Here is a 21,728-nt window from a genome sequence, read left to right as displayed (position 1 = left end):
CAGGATAAAGGTAAGCTGAGCCTTACTGTGATCTTTTGGAGGCAGAATGAGAAAATCAGCAACAAGCGAAGAATTGGTTTTGTTTATTTTTTACACCATTCCTCATGCAGTATAAGTGATTACCCATCCCTTGTAGATTGTGAGCCTTCGCGGGCAGGGTCCTCACTCCTCCTGTACCAGTTATGATGACTTGTATTGTTTAAGATTATTGTACTTGTTTTTATTATGTATACCCCTCCTCACATGTACAGCGCCATAGAATAAATGGTGCTATAACAATAAATAATAATAATAATTAGGTGACTTTATTTTTCGGGTTGGTATGATTACAGCAATACAAGATTTACATAGTTTTTATGTTTGGCTGCTGTCAAAGCTTTGCATATTTTGAGAGCTATCATTTTTCCATATTTCGGCCAACAGAGTCTTACGAGGGCTTGTTTTTTGAGGGACGAGTTGACATTTTTATTGGTACCATTTTCAGTCTCATTTTTGAACACTTTTTATTCTGATTTTTGGCAGGCAGAATGAACAAAAAACAGGAATTGTTTTTTTGTTTGTTTTTTTATGCCGTTCCGCATGTGAAAAAATTTAGTTTTTGGGTAATCAGTATGATTACATGTATGCCACATTTATATAGCTTTTTTTGTTTTTGGCTATTTTACACAATGAAAACTATTTTATAGAAAAAATAACTATTTTGCATCGCTTTATACTGAAAGCCATAACTTATTTTTTCGCTGATGGAGTTGTATGGTGGCTTGTTTTTTGCAGGAAAAGATGATGTTTTCAGCAATATCATTTTTATTTACATTCTTCTTTTTCATTTCATTTTATTCTACTCTGTGTTAGGTGGTATGATGAAAAAGCATTCTTTTTTACCTTTTTTTACTGTGTTCACTGAAGGGGTTAACTAGTGTGACAGTTTTATGGAGCAGGATGTTCTGGATGTGGCAATACCAAACATGTGTAATGAAAATGAAAGACCATAGGGGTAAGAGTGGAAACAAGCAGAAGCATTGCTTACTGTGACTATGTATCCAGCTACCTTCAGTTCCCTTCTGGTTCAATTCCAGTCTAATTCATTGTAATAATAATAATAATAATAATTTTTATTTATATAGCGCCAACATATTCCGCAGCGCTTTACAAATTATAGAGGGGACTTGTACATACAATAGACATTACAGCATAACAGAAATACAGTTCAAAACAGATATCAAGAGGAGTGAGGGCCCTGCTCGTAAGCTTACAAACTATGAGGAAAAGGGGAGACACGAGAGGTGGATGGTAACAATTGCTATAGTTATTCGGACCAGCCATAGTGTAAGGCTTGGGTGTTCATGTAAAGCTGCATGAACCAGTTAATTAATTTTTTTTTTTTTTTTTTAATATAGGCCACACAGGGATCGTTAGGTTAATGCATTGAGGCGGTAGGCCAGTCTGAACAAATGAGTTTTTAGGGCACGCTTAAAACTGTGGGGATTGGGGATTAATCGTATTATCCTAGGTAGTGCATTCCAAAGAATCGGCGCAGCACGTGTAAAGTCTTGGAGACGGGAGTGGGAGGTTCTGATTATTGAGGATGCTAACCTGAGGTCATCAGCGGAGCGGAGGGCACGGGTAGGGTGGTAGACTGAGACCAGAGAGGAGATGTAGGGTGGTGCTGAGCCATGGAGTGCTTTGTGGATGAGGGTAGTAGTTTTGTACTGGATTCTTGAGTGGATGGGTAACCAGTGTAATGACTGGCACAAGGTAGAGGCATCGGTGTAACGGTTGGTGAGGAATATGATCCTGGCAGCAGCATTCAGGACAGATTGGAGCGGGGAGAGTTTGGTAAGAGGGAGGCCGATTAGTAGAGAGTTACAATAGTCCAGACGAGAATGAATAAGTGAAACAGTAAGAGTTTTTGCAGAGTCGAAAGTAAGAAAAGGGCGAATTCTAGAAATGTTTTTGAGATGCAGGTAAGAAGAGCGAGCCAGTGATCGGATGTGGGGGGTGAATGAAAGGTCAGAATCAAGGATGACCCCAAGGCAGCGGGCATGTTGCTTTGGAGTAATGGTGGAACCGCAAACGGAGATGGCAATGTCAGGCAAAGGTAGGTTAGTAGAGGGAGAAAACACGAGGAGTTCAGTTTTTGACAGGTTTAGTTTCAGATAGAGGGAGGACATTGTAGTAGACTTATATGATGCACGAGCAGACTAAGCTCTGGATCTCTGCAGCTCCTCCAGAAAAATCATGGGCTTCTTTGCTGCTTCTCTAATTAGTGCTCTCCTTGCTTGGGATGTCATTTTAGATGGACAGCTATATCTTAATAGATTTGCAGTTGTGCCATACTCTCTCTCTTTTTGAATGATGGATTGAACAAAGCTCCGTAAGATGTTCAGAGCTTGGGCATTTTTTTTTTTTTTTTAAACCTAACCCTGCTTTACTCTTCTCCACAACTTTATCTCTGACCTGTCTGGTGTGTTCTTTGGTTTTCATGATGCTGTTTGATCCCTAGAGTTCTCAAACAAGTCTCTGAGGCCTTCACAGAACAGCTGTACTGTAGTTATACTGAGAGTAAATTATGCACAGGCGGCACTTTTTGCCTGCACTAGCCTCCTGTGTGATGTATGTTTTAATGGTGGAGACTGAAACAGTGCACTACCTTGAAGCTTTTGGGTCCCATTGCAAAAGCTGCCAAAGGTTCCCCAACTATGACAGATGTTTAACAGTACTAGGCTACTCACATGGGTGAGTCCTGCAACAGCTTTCACACTGGCGTTTTTTGCCAGATGTCGCAAAGCATCGTTTATGGCAAAAAACGCATCTTACAAAGTTGTTTGCAGGATGCATTTTTGCCCCATAGATTAACATTAGCGACGCATTGCGACGCTTTGCCACACGTCGCAACCGTCGTGCGATGGTTGCGTCGTGTTGTGGCGGACTGCCGGGAGCAAAAAACGTTACATGTAACGTTTTTTGCTCCTGACGGACCGCTTTTTGCGACCGCGCATGCGTTGCCGGAACTCCGCCCCCACCTCCCTGCACCTCACAATGGGGCAGCGGATGCGCCGGAGAAATGCATCCGCTGCACCCGTTGTGCAGTGCGTCAAACGCTAGCGTCGGAATCTCTGCCCGACGCATTGCGACGGGGAGATTCCGACGCTAGTGTGAAAGTAGCCTTATTCAGCTGAAACACTCTTACATTCTATCGTTACATCCCTGGTTTAATGACATATAGTTAGATTGATCTTTGAGACCATTTTACCAACAGGCTCGCCGCCCCAAAGAGCTGGCTTATCAAAAGGATGAAGTTTTGATAATAATAAAAATGTAGATGATGAAAGGAAAGAACATATTAATAATTTGCTTATATTTCATTTATATGTGTATACAGTTAGGGCCAGAAATATTTGGACAGTGACACAATTTTCGCGAGTTGGGCTCTGCATGCCACCACATTGGATTTGAAATGAAACCTCTACAACAGAATTCAAGTGCAGATTGTAACGTTTAATTTGAAGGGTTGAACAAAAATATCTGATAGAAAATGTAGGAATTGTACACATTTCTTTACAAACACTCCACATTTTAGGAGGTCAAAAGTAATTGGACAAATAAACATAACCCAAACAAAATATTTTTATTTTCAATATTTTGTTGCAAATCCTTTGGAGGCAATCACTGCCTTAAGTCTGGAACCCATGGACATCACCAAACGCTGGGTTTCCTCCTTCTTAATGCTTTGCCAGGCCTTTACAGCCGCAGCCTTCAGGTCTTGCTTGTTTGTGGGTCTTTCCGTCTTAAGTCGGGATTTGAGCAAGTGAAATGCATGCTCAATTGGGTTTAGATCTGGAGATTGACTTGGCCATTGCAGAATGTTCCACTTTTTGGCACTCATGAACTCCTGGGTAGCTTTGGCTGTATGCTTGGGGTCATTGTCCATCTGTACTATGAAGCGCCATCCAATCAACTTTGCAGCATTTGGCTGAATCTGGGCTGAAAGTATATCCCGGTACACTTCAGAATTCATCCGGCTACTCTTGTCTGCTCTTATGTCATCAATAAACACAAGTGACCCAGTGCCATTGAAAGCCATGCATGCCCATGCCATCACGTTGCCTCCACCATGTTTTACAGAGGATGTGGTGTGCCTTGGATCATGTGCCGTTCCCTTTCTTCTCCAAACTTTTTTCTTCCCATCATTCTGGTACAGGTTGATCTTTGTCTCATCTGTCCATAGAATACTTTTCCAGAACTGAGCTGGCTTCTTGAGGTGTTTTTCTGCAAATTTAACTCTGGCCTGTCTATTTTTGGTATTGATGAATGGTTTGCATCTAGATGTGAACCCTTTGTATTTACTGTCATGGAGTCTTCTCTTTACTGTTGACTTAGAGACAGATACACCTACTTCACTGAGAGTGTTCTGGACTTCAGTTGATGTTGTGAACGGGTTCTTCTTCACCAAATTAAGTATGCGCCGATCATCCACCACTGTTGTCATCCGTGGACGCCCAGGCCTTTTTGAGTTCCCAGGCTCACCAGTCAATTCCTTTTTTCTCAGAATGTACCCAACTGTTGATTTTGCTACTCCAAGCATGTCTGCTATCTCTCTGATGGATTTTTTCTTTTTTTTCAGCCTCAGGATGTTCTGCTTCACCTCAATTGAGAGTTCCTTTGACTGCATGTTGTCTGCTCACAGCAACAGCTTCCAAATGCAAAACCACACACCTGGAATCCACCCCTGACCTTCTAACTACTTCATTGATTACAGGTTAACGAGGGAGAGTTAATTGCAGCCCTTAGAGTCCATTGTCCAATTACTTTTGGTCCCTTGAAAAAGAGGACGCTATGCATTACAGAGCTATGATTCCTAAACCCTTTCTCCGATTTGGATGTGGAAACTATCATATTGCAGCTGGGAGTGTGCACTTTCAGCCCATATTATATATATAATTGTATTTCTGAACATGTTTTTGTAAACAGCTAAAATAACAAAACTTGTGTCACTGTCCAAATATTTCTGGCCCTAACTGTATATAGATATTTTTTGAAGCTCAATAAAAAAACATACTGTTGCACTGCCTAGATAAATACTACAAAAAGAAAAAGTATGTCTCCCATATGGCCAACACAGTAAAGTTTCTAAATGGGAACTGTACTTTCAACAAAGTTTGCATAAGTCAATAGGAGACTGTAAGAAACATTGCAATGTATCCGAACAGAGAAATCAGCTTCCTTCTCCACTTAGTAGCCTTCTCTGCTATGTAGTCATCCATATTCATGTATAACCCTGCACCCAGCACTGATTCGCAGCTTTCAGAGTACAGAGATCTGCCAATCAGAGGTAAGGGCGGGTTATACAGAGCTCAGCATTAGAGATAAAGAAGAGGCAATTTGCATACTGTTTTTTTTTAGTATTGTGTATGTGCCCCATGATATAAGAGGGGCACTAATTTGGGGAAAAAATATCTTAAACAAGGAGTATATCATCAAAAGAAATCTGGAATAGCACTGGGCATGTTACCCATAGCTTTCTGGCATAAGCACATATTTTTTTATTTCGCTTTATAGCCTTATCAAATATTCATTGTTTATGATGGGAAGAAAAACACATTATTTTTACTTTTGGTGAAATGATAAAGGAACATATAATGACCATAGCCCACACTTACAGAATCATGAAATATGTGTGCACGTTTTATAGCAATACCACAAAGATTATAAATAACAGCACGATGATCACACGTACTTCCTATGTTTACGCTGATCTTTGAAGCAAATGTCAAGCACTTTAGCTGGTAAGCCACAGGTTTATAGGAGCCATAAAACTAAGTCCCATAGGTATACAGAAAATTACCTTTACAGATAATTATCTCACTTAAAATAAGCATAATTAATCAAATATTTCTTGTAAGAGGCTAGCAGGAACAAATAGACTGCACATTATCTCATTACAGGACCTCTTGTCCTCAAAATAAGAACGTCTAAAAGTCATAATGGAGATAGATTTTCTTTTTCCTTTTAAAGGTTTCGCCAGCCTCCCTTTTTATACACTTCCTCCTCCCATCTTGTTTGTAAAACAGGCACAGAGAAGAAATATTGACACAAATGAATCACAACGCGACATGACCAATGACTCTGCTTGACCATAGGCGTAGACCTATAAAGGAGGGAGATCTTTGTGGATCCGGGCATTTATTTCTGGGAATCTCTTTCGCAGGACATCAGGAGGACATAACGCTATCAGGATCCTGCTGCAAACAGTAAGTCCGATTTGTTTTCTAATATTTACACAGCATCACTGGTTAATGCCCCATATATAGTCTCCAATTAAGATGTAATTGTCCATTAATAACACTGTCATAGAATTAAGTATACAAGTGCTTTTAGGAAAAGTTAAATTATATATACAGCTCTTGCAAAAATTAAGAGACCACTGCAAAATGTTCAGTTTGTCTGATTTTTCTCTTTATAGGTATATTTTTGAGTAAAATGTAAATTGATATTTTATTCTATAAACATCTGACAACATGTCTCCGAATTTTCAAGCAATACATTTTGGGTTTTTTTTCTGAAAAGGAGAAATGGTCAAAATTAGAAAAAAACCTCAAATAATGCAAAGAAAACAAGTTCATAATCATTTAGAAACAACAATACTAATGTTTTAACTCAGGAAGAGTTCAGAAATCAATATTTTGTGGAATAACCATGATTTTTATTCACAGCTTTCATGCGTCTTGGCATGCCTTCCTCCAGTCTTTCACACTGCTCCTGGCACAAAAATGTAAGCAGTTCTTTATTCGATGGCTTGTGACTATCCATCTTCCTCTTGATTACATTCCAGATGTTTTTAATGGGGTTCAGGTCTGGAGATTGGGCTGCCCATGACAGGGTTTTGATGTGGTGGTCTCTTAATTTTTGCCAGAGCTGTATACACACACTCAAGTAAACTACTAGGGAGATAGAGAAAGGTTATTGCCCATAAGCGCTTACTATCTAAGAGAAATACTCTGAACATTCTTTTTTTTCTAGTTAATATTTGTAATAAATATTTACCGTATATACTCGAGTATAAGCCGAGATTTTCCGCACAAAAAAATGGGCTGAAAGTGCCCCTCTCGGCTTATACTCGAGTCATGGTTGGCGGGTGAGGGGGAGCGACGACTGTCAAATACTCACCTGCTCCCAGCGCTCCTGGCGAGGTCCCTGCATGTCCCACGGTCTTCGGGGCGGCAGCTTCTTCCCCTGTTCAGCGGTCACTGGTACTACTCATTAAAGTAATGAATATGGACTCCACCTCCACTCCCATAGGGGTGGAGCTGCATACTCGTTACTGTAATGAGAGGTACCATGTGACCGCTCACTAAAGGAAAAAGCTGCCGCGCCCGAAGACGGTGGGACATGCAGGGACCGCGTCAGGTGCACAGGGAGCAGGTGAGTATGTCATATTCACATTTCCGCGTTCCACCGAAGCTCCATCTTCCGCGTCCTCGGCACTGACTGTTCAGGTCAGAAGGCGCAATGACTTATTAGTGTGCGCGCCACCCTCTGCCTGAACAGTCAGTGCAGAGAGATGGGACACTGAGGAGCAGCGGGCTGCAAAAGAGGTATGTCATTTTTTTTTAGTGCAGCAGCAGCATTACATGCGGCACATTGTTATATGGAGCATCTATGGGGCCATAATGAACTGCATGGAGCATTATATGTGGCATCTATGGGACCATAATGAACTGCATGGAGCATTATATGGCGCATCTATGGGGCCATAAAGAACTGCATGGAGCATTATATGGGGCATATTTTAATATGGAGCATCTTATGGGGCCATAATGAACTGCATGGAGCATTATACAGGGTGTATTTTGTATGGAGCATTATATGAGGCTCCTGATTCAATATGGATATTTAAAAACACTTAACCTACTGATGTCTCAATTAATTTTACCTTTATTGGTATCCATCTTTATTTTTGACATTTACGGGTAGCTGCTGCATTTCCCACCCTAGGCTTATACTCGAGTCAATAAGGTTTCCTAGTTTTTTGTTGCAAAATTAGGGGGTCGGCTTATACTTGGGACGGCTTATACTCAAGTATATATGGTATATAATTTTTTTAATGACAAATTTAAAAAAATGTTAATTTCCCATACGTATAATGAATCAAATAGGTATGAAAAGCACCTTGACACTCTAATTGTGTATGCTAACCAGTTGTTGTGTTTCAGTAACACTATAGAGGTTTAGTGCATCTCTTAATCATCCTGACCTAGCTTTAGGTTTGTTAATAGTGTTGAGCGATACCGTCCGATACTTGAAAGTATCGGTATCGGATAGTATCGGCCGATACCCGAAAAATATCGGATATCGCCGATACCGATATCCGATACCAATACAAGTCAATGGGACATCAAGTATCGGAATGTATCCTCATGGATCCCAGGGTCTGAAGGAGAGGAAACTCTCCTTCAGGCCCTGGGATCCATATTAAAGTGTAAAATAAAGAATTAAAATAAAAAATATTGTTATATTCACCTCTCCGGCGGCCCCTGGACATCAGCGGGAGGATCCGGCGTCCGGCACGGCTTCTTTCTTCAAAATGCGCGCCTTCAGGACCTGTGGAATGACGTCCCGGCTTCTGATTGGTCGCGTGCCGCCCATGTGACCGCCACGCGACCAATCAGAAGCCGCGACGTCATTCCTCAGGTCCTAGAAGGCGCTCATTCTAGGACTTTAGCTGAGGAATGACGTCGCGGCTTCTGATTGGTCGCGTGGCGGTCACATGGGCGGCACGCGACCAATCAGAAGCCGGGACGTCATTCCACAGGTCCTGAAGGCGCGCATTTTGAAGAAAGAAGCCGTGCCGGACGCCGGATCCTCCCGCTGATGTCCAGGGGCCGCCGGAGAGGTGAATATAACAATATTTTTTATTTTAATTCTTTATTTTACACTTCCGATACCGATACCCGATATCACAAAAATATCGGATCTCGGTATCGGAATTCCGATACCGCAAGTATCGGCCGATACCCGATACTTGCGGTATCGGAATGCTCAACACTATTTGTTAATCAATATCAGATTCTAAGTCAACCAGAGGGAGCTGCAGCACCGCTTAGGACTAGAGCACAATGTACAGAGCTGTTCTAGGGAGCTGTGGATAGTTTGACAGTTTGGGATCAACCCTTTATAGGGAACCTGTCAGCAGGATTGTGCACAGTAACCCACAGACAGTGTCAGGCTGGCGCCAATATACTGATTACAATGATACCTTGGTTGATGAATTCAGTCTTGTGGTTGTTGTGCAATCTGTATTTGTAGTTTTCAGTAAATGAGATTCTCGTGCTCCGGGGCGGGCCTGTGTGAGGGGATGAGGGCAGGGCTTTATGTGGTGCTTTGATTACATATGCATTTATATGGCTTATGACAGGTCACTGATCCCTCACTGACCTGCCCCTATTTTACATACTGAATATAATATGGTTTGGAAAAAAAAAAATCACATTTATCAGGGAGGTGCCGGCATGGGTAATATTAATATTTTCGTTTTAATTACACATAAAGTTTTAAGAATTTATTTTTCAAACAAAATGGCATTGCTGGCCGCTCCTGCGCAGTATCATCTATTGCATTCCAATAGATGCTACTGCACAGGTGCCATTTTGTCACAGAAGACAAAATAAAGATAGACTTCATCAAGATGGTGCCAGCGCAGAAGCATCTAACAGAATACAACAGAAGCTACTGTGCAGGCGCCACGTGTCTCATTTTGGCAGAGAAAAAATTAGGCTCCATTAATATGGTGCCAGAAACACCTGCACAGTGCATCGTTTCAATGGATGTTACTGCTCAGGCACCGCCGCCGCCATCTTTATGAAGCCTAATTTTTTTTGACGGCGCTAATTTTATTATTTTTTTTACAGCACCTGTCCAGTATTATGTATTGGAACGCGATAGAAGCTACTGTGCAGGCACGGCAGCCGCCATTTTGTTTGATAAAAAAAATAAATTCTGAGGCAAAATTATATCTGGAAATAAAACGAAAATATGTATATTATCCCACGCATTATGCTACAGCGCAGGTGCCGGCGCTGGCGCCTGCCTAATTAATGTGAATTTTTTTTTCAAACAATATTATATTCAGTATGTAAAATAGGAAGCAGGTGATTCAGGGATCAGTGTTCTGTCAGAAGTCATAAAGATGAATATAATCAGAGCACCACATGAAGACCCTCACACAGGCCGCCCTGAAGCATGAGAATCTCATTAACTGAAAACTACAAATAAAGATTACACAACAACCACAAGACAGATTTCACCAACTAAGGTATCATTGTAATCAGTATAACGGGTCCAACCTGACACTGTCTGTAGGTTACTGAGCACAATCCTGCTGACAGGTTCCCTTTAAATGATAAAGTTCTGTCTACCTGACACCAACACTAGGGGGAGCACACTGTTTTTGCTTTGAGCACAATATTAAATAGTGAGTAGTATGCGTCTAATTATAGTGGCAACTGTAGATGGAAAGAATATTCATTTTGAATTATTGTAAATGTGATCTCACCTTGAAAATATAACTTTAAAATCCTTTTTTTAATTTAGTTCTCAAATATAGAAAATCTCAGCTTTGTGGAATTTCATTGTTTGGAAAAAACATGTGGGTTACACGACATGGGGAAAGTAACTATTTGAGAACAGCATATGAGACTATAGAAACAGGCTAGTAAACAATACAGTAAACAAATTGTATGAATATTAAAGTGACTTGTTGGATCGCCCCCTGTAGGGCAATGGGGTACTCGGAGCCGGGCACTTCGGTTCTCGTCGGGGATGTCACGGTGGCCGAGCCGGTCCGTGGCCCTAGGGGAACGTCGTTGATAAATGAGGGGAAAGGTCTTTAAAGGGATAATGTTCGTGACGCCACCTGTGGTATTCGGTCAGGGTGACCGACGCTGCTTAGGGGTCTGCTGGGGTGATATTATGGCAGCTAGATGGTATACCTTCCCACAGGTGAAGTGTATCCACAGGGTTTCCCAGAGTGTAGATGGTGGATGGTAGATGATGTAAGGCGCAGTGAATAACGAGGACACAAGGTTGCAGTCTCTTTACCTTTACTGAAGGCTTCAGCATCCACAGTCCAGGGTAGGGACCACAGGGTAGGCAGAGTCCGGCCGGTCAGAAGGCAAATCTAGAGTCCCCTTATCCAGGTGGAATTCAATAGCCTTCCTCTAGCGCCTGAGTGTTGTAGTTCCTCCCTGCTGAGCAACTCGGTGAGGTCCTCACAACTGTTGTAGGTGTTAAATCTCTTCCGCTCTGTCCTCCTGACGGATAGGACAAACCCGTATGACTGGTGGACTGAGGCTTTTTATAGGGACCCTAGAGACGCCCCGGCCCCCACAAGTTACCACCGTGCCTCCTGGGTATATGGTCGGGCAGCCAACATGGAATCAACTGTCCGGCCAGTCTCTGAAGTAAAGCATAGATATCCTTACTCCCTCAGTGTTCTGGCTACCGGTACTGCGCTACAGAAGGAGGCAGCCTGCTCCTAGCTGGTCTCCCTCTGATATTCCTCTCCTTTTGCTATGACTTCGTTTCTCACTCACTGCAATACAATTCCTTTCAATGTCTTTTTTTTGGGATGCTGCCACATGGGATGCAGGCGCAGCTCTGTGTACCCTCGCCTTCCGCAGGCCGCAGTCTGGAGCACTCTAACCAGCCTTTGCCAAACTCTGTCGGGACTGACTGACTAACTTCCTATCCAACCCACCAGTTTTACCCAAGTGTGAGGAGTGCTCTAGTAGATAGAAGCATGGCTCCCCCTGGTGGCCTGGAGTGTGAAGTGTGTTTTGTGGTTATGATACCTGGACAGAAGATCTCCTTCATTGCCTTCAGACGTAACATCACTCCCCCTGGTGGAAGAATAACATTACTGCAACGACCAGGACTCTGGGGCGCTGCAGTATCATACCACTGCAAATCTACCAAGACTCGGCTGTCCCTCTAAACTTTCATCTCAAACAAGGAGAAAACTGATCAGAGATACAGCCAAGAGGCCCATGATCACTCTGGATGAACTGCAGTGATTTACAGCTGAGGTGGGACAGTCTGTCCATAGGACAGCAATCAGTTTTACACTGCACAAATCTGGCCTTTATGGAATAGTGGTAAGGAGAAAGCCATTTGTCAAAGATATCCATAAAAAGTGTTGTTTAAAGTTTGCAACAAGCCACCTGGGAGACACACCAAACATGTGGAAGAAGGTGCTCTGGTCATATGAAACTAAAATCAAACTTTTTGGCAACAATGCCAAACGATATGTTTGGCGTAAAGGCAACACAGCTCATCACCCTGAACACACCATCCCCACAGCCAAATACAGGACCATTCTTGAAGAAAACCTGTTGGAGTCTGCAAAAGACCTGAGACTGGGACAGAGATTTGTCTTTCAACAAGACAATGATCCCAGATATTAAGCAAAATCTACAATGGAATGGTTCACAAATAAACATATCCAGGTGTTAGAATGGCCAAGTCAAAATCAAGACCTCAATCCAATCGAGAATCTGTTGAAAGAGCTGAAAACTGCTATTCACAAACGATCTCCATCAAACCTCACTGAGCTCGAGCTGTTTACCAAGGAAGAATGGGCAAGAATTTCAGTCTCTCGATGTACAAAACTGATAGAGGCATACCCCAAGCGACCTGCAGCTGTAATCACAGCAAAAGGTTGTGCAACAAAGTATTAAGATAAAAGGGGCCGAATAATGTTGCACGCCCCACTTTTCAGTTTTTGATTTTCCACAAAAATTTAAAATAACTAATAAATTTCGTTCAACTTCACAATTGTGTTCCACTTGTTGTTGATTCTTCACCAAAAAATTAAATTTGGTATCTTTATGTTTGAAGCATGATATGTGGGAAAAGGTTGAATAGTTAGTGAGACACACATATATATATTTATATTTTATACAGAGCTAGATAGCAGAATAGCCGATAATTCAATTGTCGAGTTCTGTAAAATCATTGCAGAACCCGACAGGATATGAGACATGGTTTACATATACAGTAAACCATTGCATATCCGTTAGAAAATTAATTGATTAATTCACAGAAAAATCTGTGGTGGGCTCCCGCGCAATTTTCTCCACCAGAGAGGGAAAGTGTTGTGAATTCTGTGGCAGAGCTCCCTCCTGTGGTCACAAGTGGTACTTCGGCTGATTCTCTCTGTGAGCTTCTGTTGGTGGAGGGAAGTGGTACTGCGGCTTCTGAGTTTCCTTCCTCAGGTGTTCTGGTGAGGTCGTTAGGTGCTTCTCTACTTAACTCCACCTAATGCTTTGATCCTGGCTTCCTGTCAATGTTCCAGTGTTGGACTTGCTTTTCCCTGGATCATTCCTGTGGCCTGCTGCTCTGCATAGCTAAGTTCTTCTTTGCTATTTGTTTGCTATTTTTTCTGTCCAGCTTGTCTAATTTTTTGCTGGAAGCTTTGGGACGCAAAGGGTATACCTCCGTGCCGTTAGTTCGGTACGGAGGGTCTTTTTGCCCCCTTTGCGTGGTTTTCTTTAGGGTTTTGTGTAGACCGCAAAGTTACCTTTTCTATCCTCGATCTGTTAAGAAAGTCGGGCCTCACTTTGCTGAATCTATTTCATCTCTACGTTTGTCTTTTCATCTTAACTCACAGTCATTATATGTGGGGGGCTGCCTTTTCCTTTGGGGTATTTCTCTGAGGCAAGGTAGGCTTATTTTCTATCTTCAGGCTAGTTAGTTTCTCAGGCTGTGCCGAGTTGCATAGGCAGAGTTAGGCGCAATCCACGGCTGCCTCTAGTGTTGTTTGGAGAGGATTAGGGATTGCGGTCTGCAGAGTTCCCACGTCTCAGAGCTCGTTCTATGATTTTGGGTTATTGTCAGATCACTGTATGTGCTCTGACCGCTATGTCCATTGTAGTACTGAATTGCCTTTCATAACAGTACAGGAAGCCTAAAGTACTAATGATTCTCAATAGAGGGAAAAAAGAAGTTCTGAGACCATTTTTTTTCTTTGCACTGTGTTTTGCCTTTTTTTTCCCCTAGACATTTGGGTGGTTCAGTACACAGGTGTAGCGATGGACATTAGAAGTCTGTCTTCATTTGTGGATCAGCTCTCGGCAAGAGTACAAAAGATTCAAGACACTATTGATCAGAAAGCTATGTTGGAACCAAGAATTCCTATTCCTGATTTGTTTTTTGGAGATAGAACTAAGTTTCTGAGTTTCAAAAATAATTGTAAATTATTTCTGGCCTTGAAACCTTGCTCATCTGGTGATCCAGTTCAACAGGTTTTGATTGTTATTTCTTTTTTGCGCGGCGACCCTCAGGACTTGGCATTTTCTCTTGCGCCAGGAGATCCTGCATTGAGTAATATCGATGCGTTTTTCCTGGCGCTCGGATTGCTGTACGATGAACCTAATTCAGTGGATCAGGCAGAGAAAAATTTGCTGGCTCTTTGTCAGGGTCAGGATGAGATAGAGGTATATTGTCAGAAATTTAGAAAGTGGTCCGTGCTCACTCAATGGAATGAATCTGCGCTGGCAGCTATGTTCAGAAAGGGTCTCTCTGAAGCCCTTAAGGATGTCATGGTGGGATTTCCTATGCCTGCTGGTATGAATGAGTCTATGTCTTTGGCCATTCAGATCGGTCGACGCTTGCGTGAGCGTAAATCTGTGCACCATTTGGCGGTATTACCTGAGCTCAAACCTGAGCCTATGCAGTGCGATAGGACTTTGACCAGAGTTAAACGGCAAGAACACAGACGTCTGAATGGGCTGTGTTTCTACTGTGGTGATTCCACTCATGCTATCTCTGATTGTCCTAAACGCACTAAGCGGTTCGCTAGGTCTGCCACCATTGGTACGGTACAGTCAAAATTTCTTCTGTCCGTTACCTTGATCTGCTCTTTGTCATCGTATTCTGTCATGGCATTTGTGGATTCAGGCGCTGCCCTGAATTTGATGGACTTGGAGTATGCTAAGCGTTGTGGGTTTCTCTTAGAGCCCTTGCAGTGTCCTATTCCATTGAGAGGAATTGATGCCACGCCTTTGGCCAAGAATAAGCCTCAGCTGACCATGTGCATGGCTCCTGCACATCAGGAGGTTATTCGCTTTCTGGTGTTGCATAATCTGCATGATGTGGTCGTGTTGGGGTTGCCATGGCTACAAGCCCATAATCCAGTATTAGATTGGAAATCCATGTCGGTGTCCAGCTGGGGTTGTCAGGGGGTACATGGTGATGTTCCATTTCTGTCAATTTCGTCATCCACCCCTTCTGAGGTTCCAGAGTTCTTGTCTGATTACCGGGATGTATTTGATGAGCCCAAGTCCGATGCCCTACCTCCGCATAGGGATTGTGATTGTGCTATCAATTTGATTCCTGGTAGTAAATTCCCAAAGGGTCGACTGTTTAATTTATCCGTGCCTGAGCACGCCGCTATGCGCAGTTATGTGAAGGAATCCCTGGAGAAGGGGCATATTCGCCCGTCATCGTCACCATTAGGAGCAGGGTTCTTTTTTGTAGCCAAGAAGGATGGTTCGCTGAGACCTTGTATAGATTACCGCCTTCTTAATAAGATCACGGTTAAATTTCAGTACCCCTTGCCATTGTTATCTGATTTGTTTGCTCGGATTAAGGGGGCTAGTTGGTTCACCAAGATAGATCTTCGTGGTGCGTATAATCTGGTGCGAATCAGGCGAGGAGATGAATGGAAAACTGCATTTAATACGCCCGAGGGTCATTTTGAGTATCTAGTGATGCCATTCGGACTTGCCAATGCTCCATCAGTGTTTCAGTCCTTTATGCATGACATCTTCCGAGAGTACCTGGATAAATTCCTGATTGTGTACTTGGATGACATTTTGATCTTCTTGGATGATTGGGAGTCTCATGTGAAGCAGGTCAGAACAGTTTTTCAGGTCCTGCGTGCTAATTCTTTGTTTGTGAAGGGATCAAAGTGTCTCTTTGGTGTGCAGAAGGTTTCATTTTTGGGGTTCATCTTTTCCCCTTCTACTATCGAGATGGATCCTGTTAAGGTCCAAGCCATCCATGATTGGACTCAGCCGACATCTCTGAAAAGTCTGCAAAAGTTCCTGGGCTTTGCTAATTTTTATCATCGCTTCATCTGCAATTTTTCTAGTATTGCCAAACCATTGACCGATTTGACCAAGAAGGGTGCTGATTTGGTTAATTGGTCTTCTGCTGCTGTGGAAGCTTTTCAAGACTTGAAGCGTCGTTTTTCTTCTGCCCCTGTGTTGTGTCAACCAGATGTTTCTCTTCCGTTCCAGGTCGAGGTTGATGCTTCTGAGATTGGAGCAGGGGCTGTTTTGTCGCAGAGAGGTTCTGATTGCTCAGTGATGAAACCATGCGCTTTTTTTTCCAGGAAGTTTTCGCCTGCTGAGCGAAATTATGATGTGGGCAACCGAGAGTTGCTGGCCATGAAGTGGGCATTCGAGGAGTGGCGTCATTGGCTTGAAGGAGCTAAGCATCGCGTGGTGGTATTGACTGATCATAAGAACTTGACTTATCTTGAGTCTGCTAAGCGGTTGAATCCTAGACAGGCTCGTTGGTCGCTGTTTTTTGCCCGTTTTGACTTTGTGATTTTGTACCTTCCGGGCTCTAAAAATGTGAAGGCGGATGCTCTGTCTAGGAGTTTTGTGCCCGACTCTCCGGGTTTGTCTGAGCCGGCGGGTATCCTCAAGGAAGGAGTAATTGTGGCTGCCATCTCCCCTGATTTGCGGCGGGTGCTGCAAAAATTTCAGGCTAATAAACCTGATCGTTGTCCAGCGGAGAGACTGTTTGTCCCTGATAGGTGGACCAATAAAGTTATCTCTGAGGTTCATTGTTCGGTGTTGGCTGGTCATCCTGGAATCTTTGGTACCAGAGAGTTGGTGGCTAGATCCTTTTGGTGGCCGTCTCTGTCGTGGGATGTGCGTGTTTTTGTGCAGTCCTGTGGGATTTGTGCTCGGGCTAAGCCCTGCTGTTCTCGTGCCAGTGGGTTGCTTTTGCCCTTGCCGGTCCCGAAGAGGCCTTGGACACATATCTCTATGGATTTTATTTCTGATCTTCCCGTTTCTCAAAAGATGTCAGTCATTTGGGTGGTCTGTGATCGCTTTTCTAAGATGGTCCATCTGGTACCCTTGTCTAAATTGCCTTCCTCCTCTGATTTGGTGCCATTGTTCTTCCAGCATGTGATTCGTTTACATGGCATTCCAGAGAATATCGTTTCTCACAGAGGTTCCCAGTTTGTTTCGAGGTTTTGGCGAGCCTTTTGTGGTAGGATGGGCATTGACTTGTCTTTTTCCTCGGCTTTCCATCCTCAGACTAATGGCCAGACCGAACGAACCAATCAGACCTTGGAAACATATCTGAGATGCTTTGTTTCTGCCGATCAGGATGACTGGGTGTCCTTTTTGCCTTTGGCTGAGTTCGCCCTTAATAATCGGGCCAGCTCGGCTACCTTGGTTTCGCCATTTTTCTGCAATTCTGGGTTCCATCCTCGTTTCTCTTCAGGACAGGTTGAGTCTTCGGACTGTCCTGGTGTGGATACTATGGTGGACAGGTTGCAGCAGATTTGGACTCATGTAGTGGACAATTTGACCTTGTCCCAGGAGAAGGCTCAACGTTTCGCTAATCGCAGACGCCGTGTGGGTCCCCGACTTCGTGTTGGGGATCTGGTTTGGTTATCTTCTCGTCATATTCCTATGAGGGTTTCCTCTCCTAAGTTTAAACCTCGTTTCATTGGTCCGTATAGGATTTCTGAGGTTCTTAATCCTGTGTCTTTTCGTCTGACCCTTCCAGATTCTTTTTCCATCCATAACGTATTCCATAGGTCATTGTTGCGGAGATACGTGGCACCTATGGTTCCATCTGTTGATCCTCCTGCCCCGGTTTTGGTGGAGGGGGAATTGGAGTATATTGTGGAGAAGATTTTGGATTCTCGTGTTTCTAGACGGAAACTCCAGTATCTGGTTAAATGGAAGGGTTATGCTCAGGAAGATAATTCCTGGGTTTTTGCCTCTGATGTCCATGCTCCCGATCTTGTTCGTGCCTTTCATGTGGCTCATCCTGGTCGGCCTGGGGGCTCTGGTGAGGGTTCGGTGACCCCTCCTCAAGGGGGGTGTACTGTTGTGAATTCTGTGGCAGAGCTCCCTCCTGTGGTCACAAGTGGTACTTCGGCTGATTCTCTCTGTGAGCTTCTGTTGGTGGAGGGAAGTGGTACTGCGGCTTCTGAGTTTCCTTCCTCAGGTGTTCTGGTGAGGTCGTTAGGTGCTTCTCTACTTAACTTCACCTAATGCTTTGATCCTGGCTTCCTGTCAATGTTCCAGTGTTGGACTTGCTTTTCCCTGGATCATTCCTGTGGCCTGCTGCTCTGCATAGCCAAGTTCTTCTTTGCTATTTGTTTGCTATTTTTTCTGTCCAGCTTGTCTAATTTTTTGCTGGAAGCTCTGGGACGCAAAGGGTGTACCTCCGTGCCGTTAGTTCGGTACGGAGGGTCTTTTTGCCCCCTTTGCGTGGTTTTCTTTAGGGTTTTGTGTAGACCGCAAAGTTACCTTTTCTATCCTCGATCTGTTAAGAAAGTCGGGCCTCACTTTGCTGAATCTATTTCATCTCTACGTTTGTCTTTTCATCTTAACTCACAGTCATTATATGTGGGGGGCTGCCTTTTCCTTTGGGGTATTTCTCTGAGGCAAGGTAGGCTTATTTTCTATCTTCAGGCTAGTTAGTTTCTCAGGCTGTGCCGAGTTGCATAGGCAGTGTTAGGCGCAATCCACGGCTGCCTCTAGTGTTGTTTGGAGAGGATTAGGGATTGCGGTCTGCAGAGTTCCTACGTCTCAGAGCTCGTTCTATGATTTTGGGTTATTGTCAGATCACTGTATGTGCTCTGACCGCTATGTCCATTGTAGTACTGAATTGCCTTTCATAACAGGAAAGCCAGTGACTGAGGGCAGATATTAATAGACTAGAGAGGGACCATGGTTATTGGCCCCCCTGGCTACAAACATCTGCCCCCAGCCATCCCAGAAAAGGCGCACTTAACCTTTCTCTTCCCAATGCCCTGTAGCATTGGCATAAGAGGTAATAAGGGGTTAATGTCACCTTGCTAGTGAAAGGTGACATCAAGCCAGGTTAATAATGGAGAGGTGTCAATAAGACACCTATTCATTATTAATTCAATAGTATGAAAGGGTTAAAAATACACATACACATTAAGAATATAGTCTTTTAATGAAATAATTAAACACACAGGTTTAACATCTCTATTGCACGCTCAATCCAAGCGAAGCCCTCATTCTCCTGCAAAAAATTCCAAGATAAAAAAGCAACAATATCCCATACCTGTCCGCCATACAGTCAAGTCCCACGCAGTAATACATATCAAGGGGGTTAAATAGTTTACAACCCGGAGCGGAGCTAATGCTACTGGCCGGGCCGTAAACCACAGAAGAATGAATGAAAAGCTGCCTGCCTTCCTGCCTGAATGGCCATGAACTCTGTAGTGTGGGAAAGATTCTGAACATTTTCCAACACTGTCAGATTGGGCAATCGCATAGCACTCGTCTGTTTTTTCTGTTTGGTAATCAAACAGTTTTCTCACAAATGAGTATGAGCCCAAAAACAAAGTCTCTTTTTAGTGATGTTACCTTGTTTTTTGTGATCCATCAGTCCTTGTTCACATCCAGTCCCCTGACCCACCATCTTCACCTCACTCTGAAAGCCGACTGACATCTTCCTCATCATGGAGTCAGAGGCACGACTCCCTATACCTCTTCCAGACATTAGGTCCAAGACTGTCCCTGTGTCTAAACAAGATCAAAGCTGTGCCTTCATTCTTCCAGGAAACATATTGACTGGACCCGTTTTCTTGTACTGCACTTTAGCTGCACTAGAACCTGCTAACTCTGCTATGTTTGGCTTTGCTCTCTGCTCTACCCAGAATTAGACTGGCTCGACTGCCTGTCTGACTGTCCCTGTCTGGCTGTAACTTGGAAACATTTTCTATAAAATCCCATCTAGCCCCTCCCAATCTGTGGACTAATCCCAGCTCTATTAACTAATCCCTTGCATAGAGCAATCTGAATCCCTATCTACTGTATGGATTCCCTAGTGAACAGACCTCCTTCATTCCCAGGGACGGCTTTATGCATAGCCTGTAGGAGAACAGAACACCCAACAGTGGCCAATAAAATACTTTTTATCACACAAATGACGAATACAAACAACTTCCAAACAACCCCCTTGTTGCCACAACGTCTTCTTCATCCCAGCCTCTCCCCTACATGCAAATTAGGATTTTGCATTGATCAGTTACTTCACTACAACACATTTCAAGGTCTTCTCTAAGGATTTTTTGAAATACATCTTTTCTAAATGGCATTTCAAGCCCTCTTGAGCCCCTGGGTTACTTTTAGGCTACGTTCATATGTTCAGTATTTGGTCAGTTTTTTACCTCAGTATTTGTAAGCCAAAACCAGGAGTGGGTGATAAATACAGAAGTGGTGACATGTTTCAATTAGGGTTGAGCGAAACGGATCGGACAAATTCAAAAATCGACGACTTTCGATCCTAGTGTGGGATCGGCCATGAGGTCGGCGATCTTTGTGCCAAAGTCGCATTTCGTATGACGCTTTCAGTGCCATTTTTCAGCCAATGAAGGAGGACGCAGAGTGTGGGCAGCGTGATGACATAGGTCTCGGTCCCCACCATCTTAGAGAAGGGCATGACAGTGATTGGCTTGCTTTCTGCGGCGTCACAGGGGCTATAAAGGGGCGTGCACGCCGACCGCCATCTTACTTCTGCCGATCTTAGCATAGGGAGAGGTTGCTGCAGCATTATCAGAAGAAGGGATATAGTTAGGGAGGGAAGATTAACACCCAAACTGCTTGTGCTGTAGCGATTTCCAATGTCCAACACCCCCATTTTTTTCAGGGACAGTGGAGGCTATATTTTTTTGTGCATCATCTCTGTAGCTTATTAAGCTGCCTTATAAGGCTCCCTGATAGCTGCATTGCTGTTTGCACGCTGCTGTGCAAACCAACTGCTTTTTTTTAAAAGCAAAAATCCTGTTGCTCCTTTCTGCACAGTTATCTTGTTTATTTGTCCACAATTTTGTGTGCAGCAGTCCTTTTTATTGCTGCCATACTTTTCCTGAGATCATTGTACGGAGATTGAAATTGTACTACAGTCATTGTATTTTTTCATATATCTTCCAGCCACTTTCTGCCACTTACATTGCGTTGTTTTATGCACAGGGCCTCAGGTTTGGTTCAGTCTCCCCCCCAAAAAAGTGAGATTCAAATTCTCACAAAGTGGATATACTTTAGTCCTGTTAGTTTGTCATATATCAGCCAGCCACTTTCTGCCACTTAGATTGCGTTTAGTTTCTATGAAGAGGTAAGTTCCGGATTGGACCAAGGGAACCCAGTGGATGTAGTGTATATGGACTTTTCAAAAGCTTTTGATATGGTGCCACACAAAAGGTTGATACATAAAATTAGAATAATGGGGATAAGGGAAAATATGTGTAAGTGGGTTGAGAGCTGGCTCAGGGATAGGAAATAAAGGGTGGTTATTAATGGAGCAGACTCGGACTGGGTAGCGGTTAGCAGTGGGGTACCACAGGGGTCAGTATTGGGCCCTCTTATTTTTAAAATATTTATTAATGACCTTGTAGGGGGCATTCTGAGTAGAATTTCAATATTTGCAGATGACACTAA

The 21,728-nt window shown here is 43.4% G+C and overlaps 1 protein-coding gene across 1 annotated transcript in view; it reads left to right on the top strand.

Annotated features, from left to right (window-relative positions):
- The first annotated feature begins 6,135 nt into the window (after window positions 1-6,135).
- The window catches only part of TRPA1 (transient receptor potential cation channel subfamily A member 1), a 248,856-nt gene continuing 233,263 nt past the window's right edge, over window positions 6,136-21,728 (top strand). Inside the window, exon 1 of the mRNA XM_069731474.1 lies at window positions 6,136-6,251. The gene's annotated coding sequence lies outside the window, so the exon portion shown is untranslated. The remainder of the gene's footprint in view (window positions 6,252-21,728) is intronic.

The sequence above is a fragment of the Ranitomeya imitator genome, chromosome 6, assembly GCF_032444005.1.
Source record: "Ranitomeya imitator isolate aRanImi1 chromosome 6, aRanImi1.pri, whole genome shotgun sequence".
NCBI lineage: Eukaryota > Metazoa > Chordata > Amphibia > Anura > Dendrobatidae > Ranitomeya > Ranitomeya imitator.
This window is presented reverse-complemented; position numbering and strand designations above follow the sequence as displayed.